The sequence below is a fragment of the Homalodisca vitripennis genome, chromosome 2, assembly GCF_021130785.1.
Source record: "Homalodisca vitripennis isolate AUS2020 chromosome 2, UT_GWSS_2.1, whole genome shotgun sequence".
Taxonomy (NCBI): Eukaryota; Metazoa; Arthropoda; class Insecta; order Hemiptera; family Cicadellidae; genus Homalodisca; species Homalodisca vitripennis.
This window is the reverse complement of record NC_060208.1, coordinates 133,748,860-133,766,428: the sequence shown is the minus strand read 5'-3', so window position 1 is coordinate 133,766,428 and position 17,569 is coordinate 133,748,860.

Sequence of the window (17,569 nt, the reverse complement as noted above, 5' to 3'; positions counted from 1 at the left end):
ATATTTTGTCTATATATCTATGGTATGAAGTATATGGTTAACTTTCCCACCCGAGTAACAGACCACTCTAAGACTGCAATTGACAACTTTATTACCAATATAGAACCAAACAATGTTCGTGTAAATGGAGTAATTACTCAAATTTCGGATCATGATGGTCAACTAATGAATTTGATGAATGCAGTTTCTGATAGCACAAATTTAACTAGGAAAGAAGTAAGAAAATTTGAAAACAATAGTAACATAGACATTTTTTGCAGACATCTAAGCTCAGAATCTTGGTCTGAGGTCTACCAATCTACTGTTGATCTAAAATATGACAGTTTTTACAGTATTTTTAGACATTATTTTGATATAGATTTTCCTGAACGGTATGTAACAGAAAACCCATGTAAAACAAAAGATTGGATTGATGAAGAATTAATTATAAAACAAAATGAAATTATAGAATTGTAATCTCAATTTAGAAGGTTTAAAGATAACAACTTAAAGTTATTAATCAAACATAAAAAAGAGAGCTAAAAAGTAATATAGCTAATAGTAAAAAAAACTACTTTGAAGAAAAAATTGTCAATTCCAAAAATTAAGATTAAAACCACATGGAAATTAGTTAACATCGAAGCAGGTAAACAACCAAAATGTAATGCAAATATTAAATTATTTTATCAAAAGAATTACATAACAGACCCAATTGCTATATGTGATACTTTCAATGAGTTTTTTGTTAATGCAGTCAAAGACTTTAGTGTTACCAGAAATTACAGAATATGTCAAGTGTCCCTCCAGTGGACACAAAATTTTAAATTTGAAATGGCAAACAGAAAAACGAAATTGAAAAAAATAGTACATTCTTTTGAAAAACAAATACTCAACAGGAAATGATGACATCCCTATTACGATTCATTAAGGTAGCCTTGCCTTTTATCAACACTCCGCTGACCCATGTAATTAATCATTCTCTTATATTCAGGAGTAATTCCTGAAAAATTTAAATTAAATCGTGTTAATTCCTATTTTTTAAAAAGGGTAATTTGGAAGATGTCAAGTGTTACAGACCTGTATCTTTACTTCCTGTATTTTCAAAAAATTTTAGAAAAAGTAGTTTTTAATCAATTTTATAAATACCTAGAGTCTAATAAGATACTTGATAAAGAACAACATGGTTTTAGGTCCAACAAATCTACTATAACAGTCGGTGTTGAGTTTATAGAGTCGATTATTGAATCTGTCGATAAAGGTGAAAAAGTAATTGGAATTTTTCAAGAGCCTTTGATAGCGTAGGACATAATAAGTTAGTGGATGTGCTCAAAATATAGGAGTGGAGAACACTGAGTTAACTTGGTTCAAATCATATCTATCACGAAAAAAAAAATTTGTTGAAATAGACCATTTCTTGGATAGTAAAAAAATTAAGTATAAAGAAAATTATTCCTCTCACTTTTAAAAGCTCAATATGAAGTCACACAGGGATCGATTTTAGGTCCTTTATTATTCCTGTGCTACTTAAAAAAGGTTTACCTGGAGTAGTACAGGATATCAACAATAAGGTCTGTCTTTATGCAGATGATACTAATGTAATCGTAAATGCAGAAACTGAAGAAGTAGTTGAATTTTCATCGTATATTGGTCTATCATTAATAAAAGACTTTTTTCAACAATAAAAACCTTCTTTTTAAACTCACCTAAATCTAGTTTTGTTTTCCTTTTCAACAAAACAACCAAGGAAATAAAATATTTCCTACAGTATTTGTGGACAATGAAATATTGGAGCAGGTGGAGAAAACAAAATTTCTAGGCTTGACTATAGGACGAAAACTTAGCCTGGAATGAACATGTTAATCTTGTAATTCGTAAAACGTCTAGTGGTCTTTATGCTTTAAGGAGGACTAGCCCATTCATGTAATATTGAAACTTTAAAACATGTATATTATGCTTTAATCCATTTCACATATTTCCTACGGAATTTGCATTTATGGATCAACAACAAAAAGAAATATAGACCAACTCTTAATGCAACAAAAAAGGGCACTAAGGAATCATGTTTAATTTGAAGCAAACGGACTCTGTTAAACATTTATTTTAAGAAATTAATATATTTACAGTTTACAGTTTGTACATTTTACGAGTCAGTTAAATTTGTATTTCTAATAAAAGAATTGCAATAGGTAATACATCCCATAGATATAACACTAGGTCACATAGATTGGTTAAACCTCATAAATTATTATTTTTTTAAAAAACCCCACTTTTAAAGGAAAATAAATTTTTTGAATATTTACCCCAAATAATAAAAAAAAAGAGCAAACCCCTAATACCTTTTTTAAGTTTGGTGAAAAAATTCTTAGCACACGCTGCTTTTTACTCTATAGAAGAGTTTATTTCTCACAACAATAAAAATGTCAGCAATAAAATATGTTAGTTTGGTGGTAATAAAAAATTTTAATTAAGTATAAATGAGTGTGTAACTGCATTGTTCTACCTTTAGATTGATTAAAATCCTGTATTTGTAGAGATAGTGTACTACTAAGAAAAAATAATAATAATTATATAGAAATAAGATAAATATATATATATATATATATATATATATATATATATATATATATATATACATTCATTAAATTTGAATAAATGGCAATAGCCGAATTTAATTTATTTCAATAAACATTGAATCGCAAAAAGTACTTGCTCCGCCGGGACGCGAACCCGGATCTCTCACTTGCCGGGTGAATGTGCTACCATTACACCACAGAGCCCTCACTTTTTACGATTCAATTATTTTGCATTTGGCCGTTTCTTTCACATATGTGTTTAAATAACCAAACTAACATATGATCGGAAGACCAAATACCTGTCAAATGACTTCTATTTACATTCATTAAATTTGTATAAAATGGCAATAGCCGAATTTAATTTATTTCAATAAACATTGAATCGCAAAAAAGTACCTGCTCCGCCGGGACTCGAACCCGGATCTCTCACTTGCCGGGTGAATGTGCTACCATTACACCACAGAGCCCTCACTTTTTTACGATTCAATTATTTTGCATTTGGCCGTTTCTTTCACATATTCGTTTAAATAACCAAACTAACTTATGATCGGAAGACCAAATACCTGTCAAATGACTTCTATTTACATTCATTAAATTTGTATAAATGGCAATAGCCGAATTTAATTTATTTCAATAAAACATTGAATCGCAAAAAGTACTTGCTCCGCCGGGACTCGAACCCGGATCTCTCACTGGCCGGGTGAATGTGCTACCATTACACCACAGAGCCCTCACTTTTTATACGATTCAATTATTTTGCATTTGGCCGTTTCTTTCACATATGTGTTTAAATAACCAAACTAAACATATGATCGGAAGACCAAATACCTGTCAAATGACTTCTATTTTACATTCATTAAATTTGTATAAATGGCAATAGTCGAATTTAATTTATTTCAATAAACATTGAATCGCAAAAAGTACCTGCTCCGCGGGGACTCGAACCCGGATCTCTCACTTGCCGGGTGAATGTGCTACCATTACACCACAGAGCCCTCACTTTTTACGATTCAATTATTTTGCATTTGGCCGTTTCTTTCACATATGTGTTTAAATAACCAAACTAACATATGATCGGAAGACCAAATACCTGTCAAATGACTTCTATTTACATTCATTAAATTTGTATAAATGGCAATAGCCGAATTTAATTTATTTCAATAAACATTGAATCGCAAAAAGTACTTGCTCCGCCGGGACTCGAGCCCGGATCTCTCGCTTGCCGGGTGAATGTGCTACCATTACACCACAGAGCCCCTCACTTTTTACGATTTCAATTATTTTGCATTTGGCCGTTTCTTCACTATTCGTTTAAATAACCAAACTAACATATGATCGGAAGACCAAATACCTGTCAAATGACTTCTCTATTTACATTCATTAAATTTGTATAAATGGCAATAGCCGAATTTAAATTTAATTTCAATAAACATTGAATCGCAAAAAGTACTTGCTCCGCCGGGACTCGAAACCGGATCTCTCACTGGCCGGGTGAATGTGCTACCATTACACCACAGAGCCCTCACTTTTTACGATTCAATTATTTTGCATTTGGCCGTTTCTTTCACATATGTGTTTAAATAACCAAACTAACATATGATCGGAAGACCAAATACCTGTCAAATGACTTCTATTTACATTCATTAAATTTGTATAAATGGCAATAGTCGAATTTAAATTTTATTTCAATAAACATTGAATCGCAAAAAGTACTTGCTCCGCCGGGACTCGAACCCGGATCTCTCACTTGCCGGGTGAATGTGCTACCATTACACCACAGAGCCCTCACTTTTTTACGATTCAATTATTTTGCATTTGGCCGTTTCTTTCACATATGTGTTTAAATAACCAAACTAACATATGATCGGAAGACCAAAATACCTGTCAAATGACTTCTATTTACATTCATTAAATTTGTATAAATGGCAATAGCCGAATTTAATTTATTTCAATAAACATTGAATCGCAAAAAGTACTTGCTCCGCCGGGACTCGAACCCGGATCTCTCACTTGCCGGGGTGAATGTGCTACCATTACACCACAGAGCCCTCACTTTTTACGATTCAATTATTTTGCATTTGGCTGTTTTCTTTCACATATGTTGGTTTAAATAACCAAACTAACATATGATCGGAAGACCAAATACCTGTCAAATGACTTCTATTTTACATTCATTAAAATTTGTATAAATGTCAATAGCCGAATTTAATTTATTTCAATAAACATTGAATCGCAAAAAGTACTTGCTCCCCGGGACTCGAAACCGGATCTCTCACTTGCCGGGTGAATGTGCTACCATTACATTGGTTGGTTCTACTGTATATTGGTCATAAAGTTGTCAATTGCAGTCTTAGAGTGGTCTGTTACTCGGGTGGGAAAGTTAACCATATACTTCATACCATATATAGACAAAATATTTACAAATCTGTTATAAGTATCATTTTTTATCAGAACATCCATATTAAAGTCTCCCGTAATAACAATTTGTTTAAATTTTGTGCACAAAACATCTAACAATATTTCTAAATTGTGAAGAAATTGGTCCAGATTTGAGTAGTTTGGAGATCTGTAAATACATCGTAATATAAATGAAAAACTACCTGTTGTTATCTCTGCTAGACAATACTCAAAACTCTTTTTCTATTAATAATGACTGAATGGAAGGCATTTCAAACACTCTTTAAAATCTATATTTTTATGAGCTAAAATTATAACACCTCCACATCGACCCGATTCCCTGGAAAAACAAGACGGTGTTACATAGTTTGAGATTTGTAGCAAATCCAATTCTTCTACTGTTGTTTTATGTTCGCTAAGTGCAATTAAATCCGGTTTTGATTCTTTAAGGAAAATTTCAAGTAAATCTAAGCAAGATGGAAGATGTTGTACATTGTGATGTAACATTGATATTGCATTTTTTTTGACTATGTTATTGGAGGAAGCAGGAAATGTACTGGGAATGTGATACTTGGATGAGCAATTGGTTTGATTAGTTATCTTTGTAAGGTATTTTGTGACATTGGAGAGTTTAAAGGAGAGGAAGGTTTTACATGAAAAACTTCAATATGTTTTGGGTGACATAGTTCGGGTTCTTAAAGGGGGACTCGAGCATCTGTTTACAGAGAGAGTGTTGTGCTTGAAGTGTGTGGAGAAGGTAGGAGAAGGTCTCTGGTGATAGTGTTGACTCTAAAGTTGAGGATGATGTTTTCCAGTTCGGCCAAGATGGTAGTTCTAGAAGAAAGCTCAGGGGCAATTTCAATGGTGTTTCTGTTGTGTTGTTGGAGTTTGAATAAACTGGGGAAACCTGTTGACTGGCAGTTACTTCTTCTGGCCACTTGTAGATTTTCATTTGAATGAGCATAGTTGTTGGTTTTACTCCACTATGTAATGTTGACGTTGATATTTGAACTTCAGCTTCACATTCGACGACTTTCTTCATGGCAAGATTCTTTATCATATCAGCAACCCGGTTTTTTACCTCTTCGGTTCATGTGTAAGCCATGCGCTGTGAAACATATGTCGAGGCAGGAGATGGAGGGAAGAAGTTTCACCGTGCCATCGTGCACTTCGCTAATGTTTTCCAGTTCAGCATTTATTTTTTGTAATATTTTGATCTAGCTCCCAGCGGTCATGTCTCATGGGTAGTGTAGCCAGCAAGAGGTTGGTGTGCTTTGTATTGTTAATTAATGTATGAACATCACTCACAAGCTGCTCTTGACACCTGATTTCTCAACATTTATTTGTGCCTGCCATCACTAAGAGGTAATCAGAGCTGGTCAAAGCTTTTGTGATCTCTCCCACTTCTTTCTACGACCTGGTAAAATCTTGCTCCTGGCCTAACATAAGAACACACATTCAAAGATGACCTTTGTTCAACCATAGTACTGAGCTTTTTCCCGTGACTGTCCGCTAGAATGATCAGTTAGGGCCTTGAAGTTCTATTTCCCATGCTGAAGGTTAGTTTCCTGCTTTAGCATTAGTTTTAGTATTTGGTTTTACAACTTATTTATGAGTGGCCTTGAATTTTCCTCTGTTTTATCATTTTCAACAATGTCTTCCATTTCAAGAATTTTAAACTGGTTTTCAGTTGTAAAAACTGTATTTTTTTTTGTATGAGAGGCGAACTATTTTTGGGCATTTTTCCGAAAGTGAACTTTAACATTTGAGAAATCAGAGCATTGTAGAATTGGGGTAGCAGTGGAGACACTTATTATTTTCAGTTGATTCATTAAGTTCGTCGATGTTATCCCGAAGTTTAAGAATGGAGTATTTCTTCACTATTAAGTTCTTTGTCGTATTGTTCCAGTCCTAGTTTAAAAGTGTTTCGTTCGCTTTATTTTCTGAAGCTTCCTTTCTTGTCTGTGTACTGGTTGAAATCAAAATTTTTGGGGACGGATAATTTTCCAATTTGTTGTGCAGTTCCAACAGCTCATTATCTTTCTTACATAATTTTTTTCAAGCAATTTTATTTGGTCTCTGAGACTGGCTATCTCCTTCTCTCAAAAATTCATGCACATCTCAGTATCTTCTTCCTTCACCAGACGTAGGGATGATTCCATTTTTTTCCTTTTTCATATCGTAGCTGGCTGTTTATCTCGTTTACTTCAATTGAAACTTTGTTCAGCTGGGTCGTTTGTAAAGATCTCTTCTGTGTATTCATGCAGTATAGCCTGCATTCTGTACCGGATTGAGCAGAACATGCGTTTCAGCTTCCTCTAATGCAATTTTTTAAAGTAGGTGTAATTTTAATTTGTTGGTAAATTTTCTGATAGAATATTTATTATACTAGAAAACGCCTGCTTCCTTGCACAATGCAGTTTCATTCGTGCCAAAAAATACAATGTGGTATTTGTTGTTTTCGAATTTTGTAATGAAAGCAGGCCATGGTTGATATCCCCTCACTTTGGCAAAAAACAACCTCATTAGTTAGAAACATAACAGTTTTTTTTATGTTTGTTTAATCTATTGATATAAAATAAACTTCCAGGTAACTGTTAAATCACCATTAAAAGTTCTTATTTTATTGAATTTAATTATCATATAGAAGAAGAAATTGTCAAATTTAATTAAAAAAGTTCAAAACAAACAAATAAATAATAGCCCATTAAATAAATTATAATAATCATAAATTAGTTTTTCTAATTAGCAAAAAATAGACACCCGCAGTAGGGATTGAACTCAGGTCCTTCAGAGTAGCAATCAATCACTCTACCACCCTGAGGTATTGGGCCCATGCAATGTTAAAGTAAGATAAAGATAAGAAACTGATTTCACTTTGCCTCAGTTAGTTAGTCATCTAGCAGGTAGAAAACTGTTCATTGGAAAACCTGTTCACTGTGAGCACTATGACCAAGTGGAAAATGTCAAAGTCAAATGTTGACTATTGCTTATAACTTTCTTTTCTTCTAAAATACAAAGTGTCTTACGAATCTTTAAGTGTCTTACGTAAATATTTTTTTATAATTATGTAAATATTAGTATAAACTGGCAATGTAGCTTATAGGTTAAGTTTTTGGAAAATTTGATTAAATGACTTTAAATAAAATAATCTTGTCTTGGAATTAAAAAACGTATTACTTAGTACGTCACCAATGGTCCAGTCTGTTGTTAAAACACATAAATAATACACTACAAATAATTTATAACGTTTAAATAGATATAAATTAACTAGACAAGACCATTTCACCACATCTAAAATCATAAGAAAGTCATTGTTGCATGCCTTTATTTGTTGTTATTAAATTTAGTGTTGTTTTTTTAACATGTATAATTATCGTTGTGAGTGCTAATTATAATATTACATTAATAGTGATTAAAGATGTTTGAAGTACATAAAAACTATAGTTAATTTATTGAAGTTATTGAACTCATTTTGCAAATTTATTGAAGTGAGTATATTGGTCGCATAACCTCAAATAACCTAAGTAGCATACAAATCAAAAGGTTATGTTTCTAATGAGTGAATAACTATTGTTAACAGTTTTAGATATTCAAGTTTTTTTTTAATAATTTGTTGTAATTGTAATAAACTGTGAACAATATTCACACATAGATATATATATATATATATATATATATATATATATATATATATATATATATATAGTACATGTATATATATAGTACAGTGCTGGTTTTAGTGTTCTTTTAAAGAAAAAACTTACACTACTGACCAAGAACTAATTATGATGAATTTAATTAGTTTTTACTTTTACTTTAATTCGCTTTAAAAACATAAGTTATATAAAAAGGGGTCACCCGTTTCATGATCTACGGGTAAACTTAGCATCTGAAGACGCAACGAGTCGATCTAAGGAATTAAAAAAATAAAGATCTCGTCTGATTGATGCATGCAAAGAAACAATAATTTATTCATAAATAAACACTGATGGACAGATTGGAACCACGGAATATATAATTCCTGATGGACAAGGACACTGGTTCTTGCCCTGATACCGTTTGGAATTGGGTAGGAAATTGACTGCTTCTGAATCGAAATGATCATTTAGAATATAGTATATTCCAGTGCTAAATTGTTAGATATGAACATTAACACAGTTGTAAGAGTAAGTAAAACTGGTTTGTATTGTTCTTCGTTTGAAACGCAAAAACAAACGACTATGTTACTCTTTATGCACATACAGTAAATCTTTAGGAATATAATAACTACCATCCCTTATTGTTATTGAAAGTACACATTGTATGGTTTTGTTCGGATAGATTATAATGAACCAGGCAGGAAATTATTGAGCTTAGCGTATAAAGTTCAGCGTAAATTTTGTACCAAGAATGCTAAAGATCCTACTATTAGGCCTTCAATTCCTGAGTTGCGTTAATGTTTTGTAGAAAAGGAGTGCTCATTAAACCATTAGAAATCATCAGACCGTCTACTAAGAAATTGAACCGTCCTTGCATTTCGTAAGCTGCAAGTCCAACGTTCGACGGTTTGGCCTGTATTGATAAAACGTTTGATTTTGAAACCGTAATGATTGTAGGTTTTACAAATAATTAAAGAAATTGATAAGATTGCCTGGAAAAACTTCTGTGAGGTTGTTAAATCTATCGCATGATAAAGAAAACGTTTTTAGTCTAACATACATACCTGTATAATTTGGGGCAGCGAAACTCCACATAAAATATAGTGAAGTGTTCGTAATAGCCTTAAACTGAGCGTGTTTTTTGTATTAAACTAGAATAAAACAAGAATTTTATAGCAGTGATGCTTCGTAAAATTGTAATCCTTTAGGAGAGATTATTCTAAATATATTGTGTGGAGAGACAGATGGGCAAATTTTTTTTTCAAACCCTCTCTTGTCAGTATTTTATAACCCTCATTAGGTTACTTATAAATAGTTTACTCATGCTTAGTGGGTTCTTGTTTGGTCATTAGAAGTCACTAGAATTAGATGTAATTAACGAAAGTCACTGGAAGTTTTCAATGCCATAGACTTCCAAAAAATTAATAGCTCTTGCCGATAGTAGCTCCTGACTATTAAACGGTATTAATCATAAGTTATATTGTTTTTTTTTCCTTGCCAATAAGAAGATATAGCAAATTTAAAGTTCACAGGTTTTAGAATTTTTTTTTTAATTTTTCAGGTATTTTGGAGTTTGTGTTATGCAGTGAACCTTTATAGTACAGCGATGTGGGTTACGCTTATTCGGGACAATGAGGTATTTCGGGTAAATGTTTTGAATTTAACGTGCATTACATGCAGTGGATTGTGATCTAGGCGGATTCTTTGCAGCTTATTTAAGACCACATTAAATTTCTTAAACATTAGTGTTAAATTTTCTTAAAATATAAACATGGCAATAATAATCTGTTACCCTTTCTGTATGTAAGTATATTTTTTGTCTGAAAATTATAATCGATATAAACAAATCAGCAATGACGTATATCATACCAATCGAATTGAATAAATGGAATTTTGAAAGTATATAAATATAAAGTTTTAGAGTGTATACATGCTTGCAACAAAGTCTTTTGTGCATACTTCATGTATGTTTATTGTCAGTTAATTGGGTGAAGTATAGTAATTCAATTAAAAAAGCTTTTCGATTTATTTCCATTGAATGTATATATTACAAATAGCGGGCTATAAAATACCATCTAAATAGACTGAATTTATCCTGTTCTTTACATTACTATTTCATGCTCATTCCTTTGTCCGAGAAAAAACGCACACATGACAATGATGTGTAGACTGTTTAATGTTGCTGACAATTAAAACAATCTAGGATTGACTCCTATGAGGATGGAAAACGTTAGAATAAGTACTGTGTTTTGAAATAAGTTTATTACGTATTAGTCTATCCTGATATCTAATTATAAAACATTATCATTGTTTCACCTTAACAAGTTACAGGTATATATAAGCAAACTCTTGTTCTAAGATACCAAGACGTAATCTCACGAAAGTAAGATTTAATGCAATAAAGAAGTAAGTATACTATTAAAATAGGTTATTATTTGAATATAAATCCTTATACTTTTTTTACTATACAAAGAAGTTTTTCGAAAACAAAAAATTATAAATCAAGTTGTTTAAATACGAAATTTTCGAAGTTTATAGTAAACATATAAACATTACATCTCCCAAACTGCAAAGAAAATTAATGAGATCCTTTTTTATAATGCTTAGAAACCAAAATTTTCAAAACTATCTTCATATTCTTAGCTGTTTGAACAGCTTAAACTCATCAACAAGTGTGTTTAAATCTCTTTCAAAGCTGACGAGATGACAGGCTCTGTAAGACACTTCGCTAACTTCACCAACTTCTGTCACAAAACTGTCGTCGAACTCACAGATTTTGTTATAAAACTTACATACTAACTCATATATTTTTTTTTGTTTCATCTCACAAATGAGATTTAGAGGAAAACTATGATTTAAAAATGAAGAAATACCTCTTAGGAAGTTCTAGTTGTTGTTTGTAACGTTGTATTACGTTGTTTGATAACGATTATAGTCTTTACTTAATAAAATAACTGATTAATTTATAAAGACCGTAATATTAACAAAATAAATTGTAATTAAAAAATTTGTTATCATAAAAAATTTTAAAATTTAATATACAAATACTACTACAACATAGGCGTATGCCATACCACGTGTCACGCTACAGTATTCGCTGATATCAAGACGATATCTAAATTCATTCATGATATGCCTTGCAGACAGATAGACAGACACACACAATACAGTAATGAAATATTTAACCCCCTCTAACAGACAAAAAGGGATGTTGTGACAGCCTACTGCAAAATGACGCTCATCCAAATTGTTTAGTTGGACATGCTCCATCATATTAGTCTTTCTGTCTATATACAAGTATAAATAACGTTTTATACAAATACGTTCTATTTGTATGTTAAATATTTCTCTAAATATTTTGCAACTTTATACTTTCAAACTTTTGTTAATTTATTTAGGTTTCATAGCAGTGTTTACTTAATAAATCTGTCAGTGATCCAGAGAGGGTAATACAACGCAAGAGAGTGCTGAATTAAATACAAGACATCGACTGTAACATGGGCTTTCAACTACAGTATTTTTTTTTTTATTTTCCTGTAAAATATATAGCCTAGGTGCTTGTGTTAATGTGTTATATGTTATTATGTCATATGGTTGTACTAAGTCTTTCATAATCTACTACCCTTATAAAATATAAAATATTTCTACTAGCTAATAGTTAATCCTAAAATTATTAATTAATAAATAATAAATTTAATTATAAATCTATAAAAAAGTATAATTATTATACGAATAATAATTATCGTAATAAAAATTATATATTAGTCAGACACACTTACCTTTCATTGCATAAAAGACACGTTGGGTGTGTGGTATCCCAGTTAAAATAACTCTAATTTTGTTTAATATTAGTAGTTCTTTGGTATTTTTGGTGTTTATAGTATATTTATATTCTTTAGAATGCGAGTCAGTTAATTTTTATTTTATATTTTCTAGTACGCATATTTTTCATTTTTGTAATAAAATACAAGTATTGCACAAAATAGTCAGTACAGTTTCTATAGTAAAAATACCTAAAATTAAAATATTGGGGGAAATCGACCGAAAAGAAAAAAGTACTAATGTATTTGTATTACACATTAGTTAAAACTCCAAAAGTTAAATAAACTTATCTTAGACAGGCGGTCAAAGTTCCTAGTCCACACATTCATAGCACAACTGAACACGGTGTTCGTCACACGTTGCGCGCAGGCATGTTGTACAGCATTGCTTAGTTTTTCTGTCCTTGTTTCTGTTACAGAAACAACACCTTCTCTGGCGTCTTAGGAATATTTGTCTTTTTTCTTCATTCGGGATAGAAAGAATTTCACTGATAGCGACACGAAGAGTTGTTGTCTCTAGCCTAGTTTGTAGGAATGGCTTTACCATTTCAAAAGACAGCTGCTTTATCAACAATGACTCAAATGGGGTTTTTACCTCTTTTCCGGGTATTTTAGCATAAGGAAAGTGAATGAACAAGTCCCTTGCTAACGGGCGGCCTCTCCGTTGAGGTTCTTCAGAGCTCCATGTGTAACCATCTTTCACCAAAAGAGCTGCTACATTTCTCATCCTTTCATTTCTTTCTTCTACTCCTTCTTCATCTGCACTGCTCTCATCAGAATGTTCTGACTCCGCCTCTACATAATCCGGATCATCATCCGTATCATCATCAAAAACCAAACTTCCATCATCACTTTCAGTGTCCAATAATAAATCACGAATTTCATTACTTCTTAGTACAGCAGAAATAACTATTTATATTATAAATAACTCTTAAAATTAAACGGTGATAACATTTAATTGTTTAAAGAAAAATAAACAGTTCATCAATACAAAAACTAGTTTGAAAGTTATAGATATTAAGTTTGTAGAAAACTAAAACCGTGACACAGAAGACACACTGGGGTGCACCACACCTCAAGCAACGTTTCGACCTTTCCAGTTGGACAATGGCAGGCAGAACGTAGTAAACAATAATGGCGCCTGAGCAGTAAAGCTACCAAATTAATTTACATGGCCACCACAATTTCCCTGCACCACCCAATTGTGCTGCAGAGGAAAAGTTATAAAGTGTGGGGTGTGTTACACCCCAGTGTGTCTGACAAGGGTTAACATAAAAGTATGAACGAGATAAATAATTAAAATTATATTTAGAAATTGCGAGATAAAAAGTTTTTATTTGAAGTAGGGACTGATATATATATATATATATATATATATATATATATATATATATATATATATATATATATATATATATATATATATCAGTCCCTACTTCAAATAAAAACTTTATTTGAAGTAGGGACTGATATATATATATATATATATATATATATATATATATATAATCAGTCCCTACTTCAAATAAAAACTATATATATATATATATATATAATCTGAGGAGTCAACTTTAGTAAAAAGCGTATATTCCAGTCCTTCACAATATACCTACAGTTCTAAGATGTTTGCAGTTCCATAGTACTGTCTGAACTTATATACGTACTTAGGTCCGTAAAACTATATCAGTAAAAACAATAATTGTTGGGTCTGCAATAATGTCATGAGAGGTTTTTTGCTCCCAAAGTATATATATATATATATATATATATATATATATGTGTGTGTGTGTGTGTGTGTGTGTGTGTGTGTGTGTGTGTGTGTGTGTGTGTGTGTGTGTGTGTGTGTGTGTGTGTGTGTGTGTGTGTGTGTGTGTGTGTGTGTGTGTGTGTGTGTGTGTGTGTGTGTGTGTGTGTGTGTGTGTGTGGTGTGTGTGTGTGTGTGTGTGATATACTATTGTATACAGGGTGAGTCCGAAATATGGAAAAATATTTTAAGACGTGATTGTAGAGCTAAAAATAAGAAAAAAATGTTATATAAAGGTAGGTCCTGAAATTCTAGAAATTACTAGATACAATAGATACCATTGAAGAAATCCGATTAAACATTACTAATGGAATAAAAACCATTCAGCAGACACCTGGAGTTTTTAACTGGTCCGAAATTCGATGAAAAAGACGCCTGAACGTGTGCATTTTGAACAACGGAGGTCATTTTGAGCATCATTCTTAGATACAATAGATACCATTGAAGAATTCCGATTAAACATTTATAATGGAATAGAAACCGTTAAGCAGACACCTGGAGTTTTTGAACCGGTCCGAAACTCGTTGAGAAGACGCCTGAACGCGTGCATTTTGAACAACGGAGGTCATTTTGAGCATCATTTTTAATCTTCCGGTGAGACTTAAAGCGATTGTAGATATTTTTATTGTATTTAAAAATAAAATTTTGAACTAAAAATACTTTTGTTTTTCACCAGCTGTTACAAACCAGATACTCATTATTATAAGACAGAAAAAGTTTCCTGTGTAGTGTAATAAGTGAGGAGTCAATTTCATAACTATTTTACACATTTAGTTAACTTTGCTTATTATGGCTGTTTTAAGAATTAAATTCTTTACAACCTGTATTAGAAAAAACCATTTGTTTTTTGGTCATTTAACAATTTTATTGTACATCAAACATTTAAGACGGTATTTTTGATATTAGACTTTTGGCAAATTACATACTTTTTCTCAAAAACTGTTCACACTACAACCTCTAGAGTGGTTTTATTTAATTTTTCAGGCGATTTTCCTTATAAACCCACCTTATTTGAGTTAAAAAGTAAGAACAAAACATTACAGATTCACTTAATTTCACCAGGTGAACTGAAAACAAAGCAAAATCTATCGCCAGCCATTACTCATTAAGGGAGCGTTTCCGGACCTACCTTTATATAAAATTGTTTTCTTATTTTTAGCTATAAAATCACCTCTTAAAATATTTTACCATATTTCTGATTCACCCTGTATACTATATTTATTGTGTGCGTGTGTATGGGGCTGAACTCCTCCTAAACGGGTGAACCGATTTTAATGAAACTTTTTGTTTGTCTTCAGGTGGATCCGACAATGGTTTTCATTCACAATTCGGCCCAATTTCAATTGTTTATATAATAAAGTTTTTATTTATAAATAAATTGTCGTTGATCTTGGAAAATTTTACATTGGATCCGCCAGACTGCGCTACGACACGTAATATAAAGTGAACTGTTACTTAACAGCTGTTAACACTTTCACCTTAAGTTTAACAAAGAGGCAGAACAATTTGCTTACATTTAAATTGTAGAAAATATTACGTTATTATAAAGTGCTTGATCAGTTGTGTAATGCAGATTGCAAAGATGAAGTTTCACCAATATTGTTCTATGTAAACATTATAATATTACAACACAGCCGTAATGTTTTTTTATTTTAATTCCAGGGTTTCCCGACAGTTTGTGCTGGTATGAAATTTGTGTGTTGTTTTGTAACATCGTGTAGTTATTGTGTGAGTGCTAATTCTAATAATACATTAATAGAGATTGAAGATGTTTGAAGTGCATACAAAACTATAGTTTTTTATTGAAGTTAGTGAGCTTATTTTGCAAATTTATGGAAGTGAGTATACTGGTCGCATAACATCAAATAACCTAAGTAGCATACAAATCAAAAGGTTTTGTTTCTATGTGTAAATTACTATTGTTAACAGTTTAGATAATCAAGTTTTAAACTAATTGGATTTAAAATAATTTGTTGTAATTTACATTTTTTATCTCCAGTCAAAATTGGTCACATAAGTTCAAATTAAGTAGCATACAAATCACATGTGTGAATACCTACTGTTAACAGTGTAGGAATTGGTTTTAAATTAAATTCTGTTGGTCAGTTCCGATAATATACTCTAATTTTAAATAACTATAATAAAATTCGGTAGTTTAGATAGGCTACTCAGAAATATCAATAATTCGATTGTGATGGTGGCCGCTTATTTTACTGCAGCCTTTAAATAACCATAATCTAATTCGGTTCGTCATTTTAGTAGTTTAGATAAACTAATCAGAAATATCAATACCTAATTCGATTGTGATGGAGGCCACTTATTATACTTCAGCCCTATAGGTAATAGGTACTTATTTAGTATTTTAGATAGTCTACGTTGTTATACATTTTTATCCAGAAGTTACTTAATTAAAATTACATAATCAATAAGTTAGTCATATTAATTGTGTACTATTACACAGAATTTTATTTTTACAGAAAAATGCCACGTCTCCGTGGAAGAGAAAGAAGTATTGGTCGACGTCTCGACGCGCACAATTGGCCCATGATCGTCGATTGAATAGAACAGATCAAGAACACTGGACAGATAATGTAACTTTAATGGATCAAGTTGCACGCACACATGCAAATGAAAATTCAGAACAACGGAATCAACGTCTCCGTGCTAATACATTAAGACAACGTGAGCACGTCAACGAGCTACCAATGCACATATAAAGCGTAACCAACGGCGAATGCAAGATAGTCGATCATTGACACGAGCATCACTTATTTGTCTCGCGTTTGAATATGACCCTGAAATAGATTATTACTCACATATACTAATTATGATCGGTAGTATGGACAAAGAGTGTCAACATTGTTATGCTTTGAAGTACAAAGATGAATCAGCTGGTTTATGTTGCACATCTAGAAAAATTTCACTGCCATCGTTAAAACCACCACCGGAACCTTTAAAAACACTATTAGCTGGAACCACATCTCAATTGAAATTGTTTTTTCGAAAAATTCGTAAATTTAATTCTTGCTTCCAAATGACATCATTTGGAGCAACAAAAATTGTTCGTAATGAAGATGGACGTAATTTTGAATCTAAATTCAAGATTCCTTGTCAAGTTTACCACCAAATTGGTTCATTGCTTCCAACGCCTGATTCTGATCCAAAATTTTTACAAATTTATTTTATGGGCGATGAGGAGCAACATTCAACAACCCCATACGGGCTGTGTATACAATTATATGGAGCAAATGGAGGAACGAGAAATTGTGGACATTTTGAAACGTTTTTTCTAAACCATAACCAATTGTTACGATTAATTCAAGACTCTTTCTAACAGACTGCAAAACGACAACT